General features: G+C 31.2%; 1 protein-coding gene across 1 annotated transcript in view; it reads right to left on the bottom strand.

Annotated features, from left to right (window-relative positions):
* Positions 1-16,312, bottom strand: part of EYS (EGF-like photoreceptor maintenance factor) — a 1,737,133-nt gene that overhangs the window by 1,563,953 nt on the left and 156,868 nt on the right.

The following is a 16,312-nucleotide window of genomic DNA, read 5'->3' on the forward strand; positions in this document are numbered from 1 at the left end:
GAAATATTTTTCTGGGGTTACAGAAACCTGTGTTTTAAAACTGTTCCTACTTCATTTCATATACAACACACAAATGCATATGCACATGTGTGCATGTTTATGAGATGCTATATTTAATATAATTACACAGTATAAAATATACATAGTGTGCCTTTCTTTAAATACTGTACATGTATACATAAGTTGAAAATGAAAGCTTCGGTGAAAAAAGTCTAATCATAGTGATACTCTCAGATACAAAGAAAATTATTGCGGTTTTCAAATATCTTTTGCCAAGTATTCAAAGGACATTAAGATAACCATATAAACATGTCAGTGAGTTGAGAGGAGCAATGCCAAATCAATTTGCTTGTTATTATTAGTGAAAATTAACCTACTGAACCTAAGTCATTATGCCCATAAATTTATAGGATAGTAACAGTTTAGAGCTAGCAAGAACGTTAAAGATCAAATTACTTCTAACCTTTCATTGTGTTATTGTGAAAAACTCATTTTATGCAATTTGCCAAGGGTCACTGAGACAGTGAATGGCAGGCAGTACAATGGAATCTTTGACAAATTCAAAACACTGCCCTTAGAAGAACAACTTTAGTTCTACCTCTTCTTCTCTATTTCATTTGGTAAATAATTTTCTCTGTGCTCCAGTTTTCTCATCTGTAAAGTTCTTAATAGTACATTTCCTTCACATAAGAAGATAAAATATATTTATTATTGAGCACTTATTTCTTCATTTATTTTGTAAATGAAATTATCCAAAATAAAGTTCTAGAATATAGCTACTTCTCTTTAACACCCATCCCACCATTCCAAAAAAGTTAGGCAAAGTCTAAATAACTCACATGGCATGTAAATTTGTCCCTGCCATACCCTGTCTAAGCTTATTGCCATAGATTAAATTATTTCTCTTTCAAAAGTATTAAAATGTTTCAAAAGTTGGGATGGTAAACTATGGTGTCCTAAATATATTGCCTAAAGAATTATTCAGGTGTGTCTCAACTTTAGTTGAGTTTTAGTAATAATATAACTTATTATTCCATGAAAATAAAGGGAAAATGATTTCTTAACTGGAAAGGATATCCTGTGCAAGAATATGAAGGATTTTCATTATTTACTTCTTCCTAAATTAGTTTCTAATTTAATACAATCAATAAAAATATTAGCAATGTTTTTTTAGAACTGGACAAGTTGATTTTAAATTTCATATGTGAGGCTAAAGATTAAGGACTTTGAGGGCATTTTTTAAAAATAAAAGAAATATAGAGGTACTAGGCCAATCAGATATCATAGTAACTAATAAAACTAATAATAAAATACTGTGGTAAGTATAGTTGTGGGGTCTAATTAGACCAATAAATCAATGGGAGAGCATAAAAATAAGAGGACTGATGGTCATATAATATATAGTAGAATTAATACTACCCAGATGCACCTGGAAAAATAAATGTGCATCCTCATTTCAATTTCTAATAACAAAATAAATCTATAAGTTTCATTTTATTGGTTCAAAATGCATTTGCATTTCTAATTGTGATAGAGATGACAAATTCTACAAAGATATTTGTTATTTCATTGCTTGCAATATCAAAAGGCAGGAATATCATAACTATTCATGTTAATAGTTAAATAAATTAATAAATCTATATAGTAACCTAAAGCAATTTCTATTTAATAATATAATATATAATACACTTGGCAAGATGTAGTAACACGAAAAAAGGAAAGGTACGGAATAGTGTGAACAATATTGTACAATTGCTTTTCAATTAGAAGAGAAGCATGAATGTCAAAATCAAATGACATTGAAAGGCAATGATAACATTAACCTTATTTAGAAGTATTCATATGATCCATATATGGCTTTTAGAACGTGTCAGGATGTGTTTGCTTTTAAAAAATAATCTGATATTTTAAGTAATATGAATGCTTTCACTGCTATGAGCACCTTGTATCAGCATAGATTTTAAAAGTAACATCTAGCACAGCAAAAGCCATCTTGTGAAACTGTAGTGTGATTTTAAGGAAATTTTATTTATTTATGTTCATATTAATTAGTATATATGGCCTATAAATAATTACATCTTGCACAACAACAGGAAGACAGCGTTCAGTTCGTACTGAGGCTTTCTCAGCACTCCTTGAACAAGAAAGTTTTGACGGTCTCCGAGTAGCTTAAATCATTTGATGTGATGAATCACTTAAATAGAACTCATATTTATTTTGTACTCAGATTTCAGGATATGCTCTTTGATTTGGATACATTGTAGCAAGGTTTACAAGACACATAGAGTGTATTTATTAAAATTAAGGTCATGAAACAGTTTATATCTTTTAAGATGATGTTTTTATTATACATAAAAGCAACATTTTATTTGTCTCCTCTGAAATACTAGTGTTAATAGCACTGTATGCCGTATTTATCCCAATTTGTCAGTAATACAATGCATTTGAAATAAAATAATAACAAATTAAAATGTGCTAGCATGAATTTTAAACTGATATAGAGAATGGTGATTTTAGACAGAAAATAAGCAGTCAATATTAAAGCAATGTCAGAGCATATGAGCAGCTGATAAGTTGCTCTGATGTCAATTTGATGCACAGTTTGTAAGCAGAAGTGAATTAGCAAACTAACTAAGATGGTGCATATGTTTATCTCTGCCAGACCCTGTTTCACAGTGTATATCGGAAGTAAATTTTCTCTGTAATTTCAATGGATGGGTTTGGTAATCTCTAGCGGGGAGCTTATCTTTAAGTTGTTAAAACCTATATAGCATAAAGCATAAGAAGGATATTTGAATTTAGCCTCTGCAAATTAAGATCAATTCTCAAAAAAGATTTCTATAAGAAATTTGGGTTAATAAACATAAACACAAATAAAAGTGTTACTCAATATCATTTATGCTTTAGAAAACTAGTTTTCTTGCAGGGGCTTGGAGAGGGTAGGAAAAGTTAGGTTCGAGGAAACCATGAAAGGATACAATAATCCAGAAGACATGAATATATGATGATAATAAGAGACAGGACACTTTGCAGAGGATAAGGAGTTGCCATTTCAGTGGATATATTGGAAGTAGAATCTACAGTATTTGCAAGTAGATTAAATGTGAGATGTAGCAGGAATAAATGGTTTTAAGATGACATCTTTTAGGTCTGAGGAATTGGGCACTGTGGCATCTTTTATGAAAGGTAATATTTAGAGGGAGGGAATTTTGGCTAAAAATTATGAGTTTATGTTTGACTATATCAAATTTGAAAACCTATTCCACATACAAATGCAGAGGTTCTACTAGTTAGTTGGGCATATAAGTCAGTATCGGGTCATAGGCCCAGATGGAGATGTAGATTGAAGGTCATCAACATTTAGATGGTAAATAAAATGTCTCTTGGTTTTGATTTATTCTATAAACCAAAAATTAATTAGAAAGATGTTTGATTTATTGTGTTTTCAAGTCTTCTTTTATACTCATCTTACCTTAATTTGATGAGTTGCAATCAAAGAAATACCTGCTTGTTTCCAATATTTCAATTATTAATTTTCTTTTTGACGCAATAATGTCAAATTTTTGAAACATTTAATGAATATTTACAAAGTTCTGTGTATTTGTTCATTGTTTAGAATTAATAAATCTGTGAAAATCTATTTACCTACTACCTGTTATCTATTATATATATATATTTTAGTTAAGAAGAATGATATCACAGTCATATATTGTACTCTGAAATTGCCGTTTTCATTTAATGGTGTAGCTTGGATATAAATCCAAATTAGAACACATTATTTTCAAGTGTTTTTCAAATAATGCCATTGTACAAATGTAGCATCATGTTTTACCTTCTAAGACACTGTGGTTATTCTGAGTTTATATTTATTGCAATCACTATTATATGGCAACAAAAGTCTTTTTACAAATATATTGATGAAAATATAAAGATATCCCTCATAGAATTGTCCCCAGTTAAAAGGAATATATATATATATATATATATATATATACTTTTTTTTTTAAATAGATATTGTCAACATGCCTTAGAAAGGTTGTAGCAACTAACATTTTCATCACTGGTTTTGAAATTGCTGGGTTTCTCAAACTCTGGAGATTGCTGGGTATCATGAAGTAATTTTATTTTATCATGCTGACTGATAAAGGTAACATTTCATGAATGAAAGGCTATGATATTCATTTCTTCAATTTTTGAGTAGCTGCAATATGATATTGGCTATTTACCTTTTAGATTTTTATAGACTGTGTAATTTTGGTAATTTATATATAATATTGTTGATCTTTTTAATACTGATATGTATAAAGAGGTATAAAATAAAATATGTTAATATTTTCTTCTTTGAACCATCTACTCGAATCCCCATCCTGCCCCATTCTCCACCCCGAAAAACAATCCTTCTAATGACCATTTGTTAGAAGCTTATGGGGCAGGTGTTAGGGAGGTCTGGCTTCTGATACATGGCCGGTGGCCAAATATTTTTGAGATACCGAGCACTTCGTGTTTAAAACCCATTTCCATGTTTTATTTTGAGCTATTTTTGGTTTATATTTTATAAAATAATGTGTAATTATTCTTATGACAATACAAGCATTCTTTTGGCTTACCCTTTCCAATTCAAATCCTGATGCTTATATGCAAATTCTTTAAAACATTTAACTGCTTATTTTAGAATTTATCTCAATATTTCTAAATTATAAGCTTCATCCCTTTTTTTTCTGTTTGAGATTATTAAACACATTATCTGTTTATTTTATCCTACGAAAAATCAGCATTTAATTTTATACTGCTTTTCACTCCAAGACACATATATACACACACTCCTTTCTTCATTCTGAGAATATGATTAGGTCAATTTATTTATTAAGTTGATATTCATTTTACATGACTTTGTTAAAATCACTATCATTTATAGGCAAAATACATAGTATATATTTACTTTTTTCTGCACATTTTTTCTTTCCCCTGAAGTTAATAATAATTTCATTTTAAATGTTTTCTATTCCATGTACTTAATCATAATTATCCCCTGATGTCCCTGTATATGCAAAATACTTTAGATAATTGTTAGTCTATTATTTTTTTCTTTGAGATGTCTCTCCTAGACTGCTCAGTGTTTCCTGAGATGTTTCTTCACCCTCAAGTTTTGAGTTTTTATTGCCTGTTTTCTAGATTGGATCATCCGTTTCCAAAGCTTTTATCTTTTCTTCGGTTTGCTTCCAATTTTAGCTGAGACATGCATTCTTCCAGAATATTATTGAGAAAGACTATTAGCAAAGTTGATTTTTCTGACATTTTTACATCTTAATATATATTTTTCTACCCTTTTTCTATTTTTTGAGGATATTAATTCTAGCGTTTGTGTGTTTTGCAAAAGTTGAATTATATTCTTAATCTTTATTACTCTTTGTTTCCTGTGTTAATTTTTTCCATGGCTGTGATCTTAGAGCTTTCCTTTCATATTTGGCTGTCCTTCATATTAAAAATGTTAACACACAAAAAAGAAATGGTTTGAAATTCTGTGGATTGATTTTTGTGTATAGGTTTCTAGGGGCAAGCTTTACTGGAAGGTGAACAAAAGAGAAAATTGACAGATATCTTAAGGGAATCTCTGTAAGTTATATCAATATTATATCAGTAATTCATTTCCCTCCACCAGCCAGTGAAAGTGGTCTTCAGGAATAGGAATAGACTGCCAGCACTCATAGTGTACAATGGGGAAAGTACTGGGTTCTCTTTGTTCTGGAGTGTATATTGGTCTCTAGTACAGGGTGTTCTTGTTTAACCATAGTAAAATTCCTATTCTTTCCTGGTGTGGACTGGTCACACAGGTTGAAGGGGCTTAATTGCCTTCATTACAAACTTTCAATTGAAGATTGAATTTCAGTGCCCACCTCCCCAACCACTCTCAGTAATACCTGGTGAGCCTCATTCCTCAGTCTTTCAAGTACTCATCTTGAATTGTAGTGGTATCCTCTCACAGCTTACTTTATCTCTCATGGTCTATTCAGTCGCCATTACTTATTGCTTACTTTCCAAATTTTGTTGTCATATCTCTTCTACTGATGTTTTCTCACCCATTAGATTTTTTAATCATACATTGGGTGGGATTTGGGAAAACAATAGAGGAAAACATGTATCCAATTTGTCATATTTAACAGCAGAAGGTATGGATTATTTGAAGCTAAAATATTTTGTCTAAATTTATTATTTTGTCTAAGATATATCACATACATTAAATGAAGAACTAAATTTTCAGTTTTGAAAAAGTTCAGCATGTTCTAAGGGAAAAATAAATGAAATCACTTAAAAATGAGAAAACAGGCATTTTTCAAAGATACAGTCATGAGTGCAAATCATTGAAATAAGTTTCATAAAAATAAGTCTATAATATTGACAATGAAACTGAAATCCTTTTGACATATTCAAAGATACTCTGTAATACCGCCCACTTCTATTACCTAATGGTAGAAATTATGGTCTTTAGAACAACAGGGTCCCACATATTACTGATTCTATTTCTAATGATAAATGTATATACACTGGCATATTTATGTAAGAACTCATAAGATTTTTTTTACCTTAGTCCCAAGGCTGAATGTCAAAGGGTATATAACCTTAGCCAATATGACAGAGAGATATTGTTATTCCTTTTATTTTCTTTTTTATTCTTTCTGTAAAAAGTTTTGGGTTTATAGAATAATAGCGCATAAAATACAAGATTCTCATACACCACCCCACTAATCATACCTTGGATTGGTGTGGGATATCTGTTACAATGGATGATTGCACATTTTTATAATTGCACTCTTAAATAAAGTCTGTGCTCAAACTTATTGTCCACTGGTCTTGTGGTGTAGTTCTATGGATTTTTTAAAAAAATTTAATTCTGCTACCACATATACAATCAAACATTTCCCCTTTTAATCATATTCAGATATACATTTGTGTTGTTAATTGCATTCCCAATGTTGTGCCACCATCACCAGCATTCACTATCAACACATTTCAAACATTTCATTTAGAAGTCTATACATTTTAAGCCTTAAATTCTCATTCCCTATCACTTACCCAGTCTCTGGTAATCTACATTCTAGATTTTGACTCTCTGAGGTTGCTTATTCTAATTGTTTCATATTGATGATATCACACATTTATCTTTTGTTTCTGGCTTATTTCATCAATGTGATGCATTCAACTTTTATCAATATTGCCATATGTATCAGGACTTTGTTCCCTTTTATGGAATGGAATAATATTCCATTGTATGTATAAACAACAGTTTATTTATCCATTTATTGGTAGATAGACACTTGGGTTGTTTCCATCCTTTGGCAATAGTGACTAATGCTGCTATGAACATTGGGGAGCAAATATCTCTTCAAGTCTCTGCTTTCAATTATTTTGGGTATATACATACATATTCTACTATATATATATATATATATATATATATATATATATATATATACACACATATATATATATATATATACACACACACATATAGTAGTAGAATTACTGGGCCATAGAGTAGTTCTATACTTCACTTTCTGGGGAACCACCAAACTGTCTTCCACAGAGGCTGCACCATTTTATGCTGACACCAGCAATGAATGAGTGTTCTTATTTCTCCGTATTCTTTCCAAAACTTGTTATTTTCCATTTTTTTAAAATAGCAGCCATATCAATGGATATGAAACGGGACCTCTGTGCTTTCCTGATATCCTTTCGTTTTTCTCTGTATTTTTCTTCATCTCTGTAAGCACTTTTAAAACCATTTTTTAAGGCTTTGTTAGGTTGTACACATTCTCATCTTCTTCTGTGGTGTTTATTTGTTTTGTTATCATTTGTTGAATACTGTGCATTTTAATATTTTAAAATGTCAATTATGTGCTTTATTCCTTATGGTATCTGTTTCTTGGTTTTGTAACCAGCTGGTTATACACTAAGAGATTTTCTTGAGTTCAGACCTCCTATCAAGAAGTTGTGTCCAAGGCAAATGCAGTATGCATAATTTTCCCTGTTGTTCTGGCCTCTGTTTTGTCCTGAGCTTTAGCTTATTAGTTGTTTCAGAGTTCCCCTGTATGGATTTTGGTTGTGCCATATGTGTCCCAGGAGACGGACTTCCCTCTCCAGGGTATTTCAAGACTGCAGGTCTTTGATTCACTCTATTTCTATAGTTTCTGTATGCCTTTCATTGTCTCAAGCTGCTTTTATATGGAGGCCAAATTCTGTGAGGAATGTCACCTGAAAGTGAAATATATCAAGTCTGTCTTCCAATCTCGCTCTTGCCTGGATGCTATATAATGTTCTTCTGACCTCTGGAGTTTCACGATGGTTGTTTCAGTCCGTTATTGCCTCTGCTTTTTGATTTAGTGGAAGGACTGAATCCTGGAGCTATTTACTCGTCCATGTTCCCCAGAAGTCTCCTTCTTTATTTTTTTATACTTAATTTATATTATCTTGAGAATGTTACTATGAGACATAAGTAAAACTTATTTCTAGATATCAGAATGAAGAATGATCAGTTCACTGAATCTAATGCCAATAATTTGCTCAATATTAAAGTATGTAAGAATCACTGAATAAAGCATAGTATTTCCTCCATTGATATGAAAGTTTTATTCTTGGAAACACAATGGTTATTAAAGCAGTATAAAAATACTTAAAACATGATGATTAGTAAAACTGTATAAAATATTTTGGATTCTTCTGTAAAATAGAGCTCAGATCTAGGCTTAAATATTTATTAAAAAGATTTGTACCCAAATTAATACATGTTGGTACTCCTGCCAATTGTATAGATCATGAAATAACTTTTCTTTACATGGAAATGTTCTGTGCATTGAAGGACTTAGAGCATTCATCATATTCTGCTCACTTGCTAAATATTAGTTGCCCAACCAATTATTCTGAATAGCAGAAATGGCCCTACAAATTTCCAAACTGTTACTAATAGGCAAGATCATTTTCTTAAAAACCACTGACCTAAAGTAGATTTATCCAATTAACAAAAATACTCACTAATTTTCATCCTACCATTACTATGCCAAGCACTTTGTGACAAAATTAATTCTACAGAAATAAATGCTTATCTATATATGTATACAGATGCATAGTGCTAATATAAATTACCACTAAATAGAAAGTTATTCAGTGATAAGTATATCAATTTTGTAAATATTTCATGAAAATGAATGTGGCCCATGCATATTACTAATAATTTCAACATTTTATAATTATATCATAAGACTTTATATTGTGAAAAACAAATGCTGAACTAAGAAGCTTCATGAATAGTCTTTAGCTCTACTATTCAATAAAGTTATACTTAAATATGAAATGTGAGAATAACACACGCTGCCAGAGGACAAAGTATATACTCCAGAATAGAATAATGGACACAAAAATATGATAATTTCAAAATTATCATAGACAAAAAAAAGAGCTTGACAAGAATCAGCATTCTTTTCTGATGAACACACCCCCAAAAAAACAAGGAATACAAGGGAACTTCCTCTACTTGATAAAGTGTATCTGTTTAAACATCACACCTAACATCGCATTTAATGCTGAAGGGATGGAAATGCAAATCAAGACCATAATGAGAAAACAATAACAGCAATAATTAAGTTAATAAACAAGTGTTGGTAAGGACAGGGTGAAACTTAAACCCTGTGCAATGCTGATGGGAATTTAAATGGTGCAGCACCCTGGAAAAAATCTGCCAGTTCCTCAAAAAGTTGCACATTGACTTACCATATGACCCAGTTATTCTACTCCTCGATATATATTCAAGAGAAATGAAATTTCTATTCACTCTAAAATATGCACCTCAATGTTTATAGCAACTTTATTCATGTTAGCTAAAAATCTGAAACAACCCAAATGTCTATGAACTAATGAATTTATAAATGTGATATGCCATATACATACTCTGAAATATTATTCATCAGTAATATGAATTAAGTGGTTGTATAAAGTACAGCATGGATCAATCTTTAAAGAATTATGCTAAGAGAAAGAAAGCAGCCATGAAGAATCATATTTTAAGATTTATTTCTATGACATGTCCAAAATAGGCAAGCTATAGAGACAAAATAGTTTAGGGGTTGCATAAGTCTAGCAGGATTGGTAGTAAAGATGGAATGACTTCAAAAGGATGCAAGGTTTCTTTTTAGAATGATAAAAATGTTGTAAATTTGATTGATGGCATAATTTTCTGAATATATTAAAAATAATTCTGCACTAAATGTGAGTTATATTTATATGGTATGTTTATTATGTCTATTAAACTACTAATTATATCTTAAGTTTAATATCTCTTAATTAAGTTATATACAGATAAATGTAACCTCCATGAGGGCAAGTTCTTCAATTTTGTTTGCTGATATCCTAATAGCTTAAAGCGATAAAACCTCACCCATAGTAGTTTCAATAAATATTTGTTAAAAAATTATCTGTAGGAGTTGTTTTCTATGGTGGCAATTATTCTTTGATTTCTCATATGCATTGCTTTTTTCTCTGATTTGGTGCTCTTCTCTTAATTTTGTTAATGGCAATTTTTCTTTGCTATCTAGAAAATCTTGGCGTTTATGCAGTTGAAATGATTGGTACTTGTATGACTTCTTGACATTATCTCAAAATTAATTATAAGAAAAGATACCAGCAAAGTTTGCAGATACAAAATTTACATACAAAATTAAGAGTGTTTCTCTGTATCATTATCAATAGATTTTATATAATCTATAAAATTATTATAAAATATTAGATATCACCTACTATTATTACAGGAGTGTGCAAAATCTTGAAATTGACTGAACAAGATACTCAAGATCTCTATCTTAAATGTCTACTAAACACACTGTTAATTCTCAATATAAAGAGATAATAATAGATATTAGGAATAAATTATAATATAATCTATGACCTTAGATACTATGTCTTAAACTGACCAAGACACCAGTTCTTTCCAAATTATTCCACACATTAATATTGTAGCTTATTTAAGAAACTAATAGTATGTTCTAAAATATATTTGAAAAGGCAATATTTTAAAAATAGCTAAGTTTTCTTTGGAAAGGAAGAGAAATTGAGTGTAAATTCATGTATCCTCCATTAAGATAGGGTACAAAACCCATTTGGAGTCTTTATGAAAATAAACAATGGGCAACTTGGAGGAAACAAAGAGCTCTAAGAACAATACGTGCATATGGGATCTCAATATATAAGAAATTTGTTCATAATCTTATGGGAAAACAGAAGTTTCTTTAGTAGAGTGTCTTAGTTTGCTATGGCTGCTATCACAGATACCACAAACTGGTTTTAGCTCAACAGCAGGAATTTACTGGCTCATAGTTTTGAAGCTAGAAGAAGTCCAAAATCCAGATATTGGCATTGCTTGCTTTCTGCCCAAAATCTGTAAGGTTCTGGATGTGGCTGCTGGTAATCTGCAGGGTTCGTTTACTGGCATTCTTCTTCCTATAGCATGCGATCTCTCTCTCCTTGTATCTGCTATTCAGGTTGCGCTGACTTTCTTTGTGGCTTTCTCTGACCCTGACTTCAGGTTTCTTCTTTACATAAAGCCTCCATTAATATGGATTAAGAAATTCATGTTTCAATAGGCCACACGTTAATTAAAAACATCTTCCAAAAGTTCTAATTTCAATGAGTTCACACACACAGGTGGCATGGTTTCTGGATGAAACTAAACTTACAAAGTACACATTTAAACAAAAGAATAATAATATTTCAATTTCAAATTTAATCAACATAAATAAGAATCAACATGTTGCTATTTAAATGCATTTTATATGAATGCAGCTTAGAAGGCGTACGTATGTGAAATCTTTCATGTAGGTCTTAGTAGTACCACATTTTTGTCCTTAAATGTTTTTCTCATATTTTCTCAGAATTCTGAAAACCTTAATAGGTCAATGTTAAAGTCTCCTGGCTGCTAAAGCAATTATCATACAATTGGTTGATTTAAACAATGAAAATTTATTAGCTTACAATGTTGATGTTAGGAGTCCAAAATCATGATGCTCTCTGGAAATACTTTTTCCTTGAAGGCTGTTCATGAAATTTTGGTTATGCTTTCAAAATCTATTTCTGTAGAGTTAGGAGGCTTGTATACATCCAACTACTTATGAATTTGCCATGGGAAAATTAGATATTTTTATTAGGATTTTCTTAAATTATTTTTGAACCAGGTTTTATGATTATTTTTCCCAAGAAAACTTTTGCAATTTCTGCCATGATATAAGCAAGATACTTTCTCCATAAATCTATTGTTTCATGCTAATTTTAATTTCCACTGTAGCACTCAAAATCTTGTGCCTCTCAGGCACAATTATATGTACTTATATTTTTTCTTAAATTACAAAAAGGAAAGAAAAGCGGACCATATATAGAAGCGCAAATGTTGCTTAATTTCTTTCTTTCTCTCACTCTCTTTTTTTATTTCCGTTCTCTCTCTCTCTTTCTTTTTCTTTCAGTCTTAATACCACTAAACCACATTTTCTGTGCTAGACAGATCCTTTTTATTACTGTATTTGTGTATAAAATGCTTGTTTTTCCTTTTCAGTCTGCCTTGGAAACTGAAGGTTGCATGTGCTCCCTAAGCATTATGGTTAAATGATAGAGGTCATTGTTTAATTTAGCTAATCATTCTTAATGTAGTTATCAATGTAGTTTCTTCTATATACATGGCAATGTAAATTATATTAAATTTTATTTAAGGAATCACTTTCAGATCATTAAATTTTAAGAAGATTACACATTGAAACTTAGCTTGAGCATATGCAAAACTCTCTCATACATCTTTTATTATCTTGGGAGTAAGCCAACACAAATAGCATACATACAGCCACAACTCAGGATTTGACTACATTACAGCTTCTGCTTCTATGTTATTTCACAGTTTCATTTCATACTGCTGTTAAAAATGTCATGTATGTTATATGATTTTGTGCTAACTTGGCTTAATAATCTCTAAAAACTTCATTCATAGGTCTAACCTTTATATCTCTTTATAAATTTTCTTCTAAGACTTGGAATATCATGAATCTCTTTATTCCAAACCTTAAAGAAATGGACTCACTCATGAGAAGAGTTCATTTAATTTTGAAATACATTTGATGACTATTTAGTCGAACAATATTAATGGAAAATTCACTGTTATGTAAGCCATATTGAGCATAACGTTAGAAGTTTGAGTAATAGGTAGAATAATATACTTATTTTTCTATACCGAGATGAAATAATTTTCTTTAAAAAGGAAATGAGGAAAATCTATCAAATCATATTTAAAAGCGATTCCATACTTCTGCTGGGGGAGTGGGAACACATGCAGTGTCAGTGCTCACTCACCCTTTCCTCCACCTCCATTTCTACTGGTACAGACATTTCAACATGTTTCTAAACCACAGCTTGGGGGAGGCATTTGATTTAATGATAATGCCTGACTATACATTCAACACAGAAATTGGGAAACAAGCCCACCCAGCTGCTTATCAATGTAGAGACCTCAGTGTAAGGGTCCCCTCTCCCTCAGGTATGTTAATGATAATATTATTTTTGCCTTCATTTTGTTAATGTGGTGTATTACATTAATTGATTTTCTTATGTTAAACCAATGTTGCACAGCAGGGATAAATCACACTTGATCATGATTTATAATTTTTTCAATGGGACTGCATTGGGTTGCTAAAGTTTTGTTGAGAATTTTTGCACCTATATTTGTAATAGATATTTTTCTGTAGTTTTCTTTTTTTGTGGTATCTGTATCCAGCTTTGGCATGAGTTCAAAGTTGGCATCATAGAATAGTTAGGGAGTAGTCCCTCTTCTTCACATTTTTGGAAGAGTTTGTGCAGAATTGGAGTTAAGTCTTCTTGGTATATTTTGTAGAATTCCCCTATGAAGTCATGCCATCACGGGCTGTGCTTCAGTGACAAGTTTTTGATTACTGATTCGATTTGTTTACTAGTAATTGGTTTGTTGAGATCTTCTATTTCTTCTTGAGTCAGTGTATACAGTTTGCGTGTTTCTAAGAATTTGTATATTTCAGGTAGGTTATCTAATTAATTGGAAAATAGTTGTTCCTATCATTCTCTTAGAGTCACTCTCCAGTGGGGTCAATGGTAACGTCCCCCTCTTCATTTCTAATTCTCATTATTTGTAGCCTCTCTCTTTTGTTCTTTTCTTTCTAGCTAAAGATTTGGCAATTGTATTGACCTTTAAAAATAACAATTTTTGGTTTTGTTGATTCTCACTACTGTTATTTCTTTGTTTTCTATTTCTTTTATCGCTATTCTAATCTTTGTTATTTCCTTCCTTCTTCTTATTTTGTGTTTACTTTATCCTTTTACCCTAGTTTTCAGTTTTGAGGTTTGATCTCTGATTTGATGTCTATTTTTTATTTTAATGTAAGTTGTTTAGGAGTAGGTTATTTAATTTCCACTTATTTGTGTATTTTCCATTCCTTGCTCTGTTATTCATTTCCAGCTTCCTTTCATTGTGCCAGAGAATATGCATTGTATGGTTTCAATATTTTTAAATGTACTGAGGCAAATTTTTTGACCCAACTATGTTCTATCTTGGCAAATGATCCACGTGAAACAAAAAAGAATATGCCTTTTGTTTTCATTGGATGAGGTGTTCTATATGTTCTATATGTCTGTTGAATGTAGTTGATTTAGTGCATCATTCAATTCCTGTACTCCCTTATTGACCTTCTGATTAGATGTTCTATCCATTGTTAGGAGTGGTGTGTCAAAGTGCCCAATCATTAACACAGAATCTCAAATTCTTCCTTCAAATATGTCAGTATTTGCTGCACATATTTTGGGTCTTTATTGTTAGGTGCAGACATATTTATAATTGCTGCATCTTCCTGTTGAATTGTTTCTTTTACCAGTATATAATGAGCATCCTGTCTCTCATAACTGTTTTTTACTTAAAGTCTATCTTATCCAATATTAGTACAGCTGCCCAAGCTCTCTTTTGATTATTACTTACATGGTGTATTTTTTCTATTCTTCCCCAGATGACTTCCTTCTATCTTTGAATTTAAGGTGAGTCTCTTACAGACAGCATACAGTTGAGTCATTATCCATTATGTTATGTTCAATCCATATACATTTAAACTTCCTACTGATAATGTAGGATCTTCTTCTGATATTGTGGTATTCAACCTGTGTTAGTCTTAAATGTTTTTTTTTTCTCCTCACTTCTGTTAAAGCCTTCTTTCATATTTATTTGCTTATTTTTTTGTTCCATATGAAATGCCTTATCATTTCTATCTGTATGTATGTTTTATCTATTTTCTTCATGGTTAGCACTGGTTTAAAATTTATTATCCTAAGTATGCAACCATCATATTTGGTTTGATACTAACTTCAGTAGCATGCACATATCCTTTTCCTATAACCCTCTATACCTCTCTGTCTCCTCAACATTTATTCATACTTGTTACCACTTATATATTTGTGCCTTATATGCTCAAAAACAGATTTATTGTTGCTTTTTATGCATTCGCATTTTAGAACTGGTAGGAAGTAAGAAGTGGAGTTTACATACCAAACAATACAATGGAGTAATACTGACATTTATAATTACCCAAATGACTACCTTTGCCACTGGTCTTTATTTCTTCATGCCATTATGAACCACTGTCTAGTCCTTTCCTTTTTGTCTTAAGAACTCCCTTTAGCATTGCTTGTAAGGCAGGCCTGTAAGTGTTGAATTCCTTCAGCTTTTGTTTATTTGAGATTGTCTTAATTGTCCCTCAATTACTAAAGAGAGTATTGCCAGATGTAAAATTATGGACTAGCAGTTGTTCTCATTCAAGACTTTAAGAATTTCAAGTCTCTGCTGTCTTGCCTCCACGGTTTATGATGAAAAATTGGCACTCAATTCAACTGGAACTCCCTTTTAGCTAACGCTTTGCTTTTTACTTGAAGCTTCCATAACTCTTTCCTTTTCTTTTGTATTTGATAGTGCAATCACTACATGATAGGATGCATTCTGTCAGATGTTCACAAAAATTTTTGGATATACATATTCATGTCTTTTGCTAATTTAGGTAAGTTCTCTGTCATTATTTCTTTGATTTATCCTTCTACCCTTTTATTTCTTTCTTTCTTCTCCTTCTGGGACTCCCATAATGCATATATTGGTGTACTTGATAGTGTCCCATAGCTCTCTTAGACTATTTTTGCTTTTAATATTTCTTTTTTCTTCCTCTTCCTTAGAATGAATCATTTCAAACGTCTTGCTTTCAAATTCACTGATTATTTCTTCTACCAG

Source organism: Tamandua tetradactyla, chromosome 5, assembly GCF_023851605.1.
Source record: "Tamandua tetradactyla isolate mTamTet1 chromosome 5, mTamTet1.pri, whole genome shotgun sequence".
Classification (NCBI taxonomy): domain Eukaryota; kingdom Metazoa; phylum Chordata; class Mammalia; order Pilosa; family Myrmecophagidae; genus Tamandua; species Tamandua tetradactyla.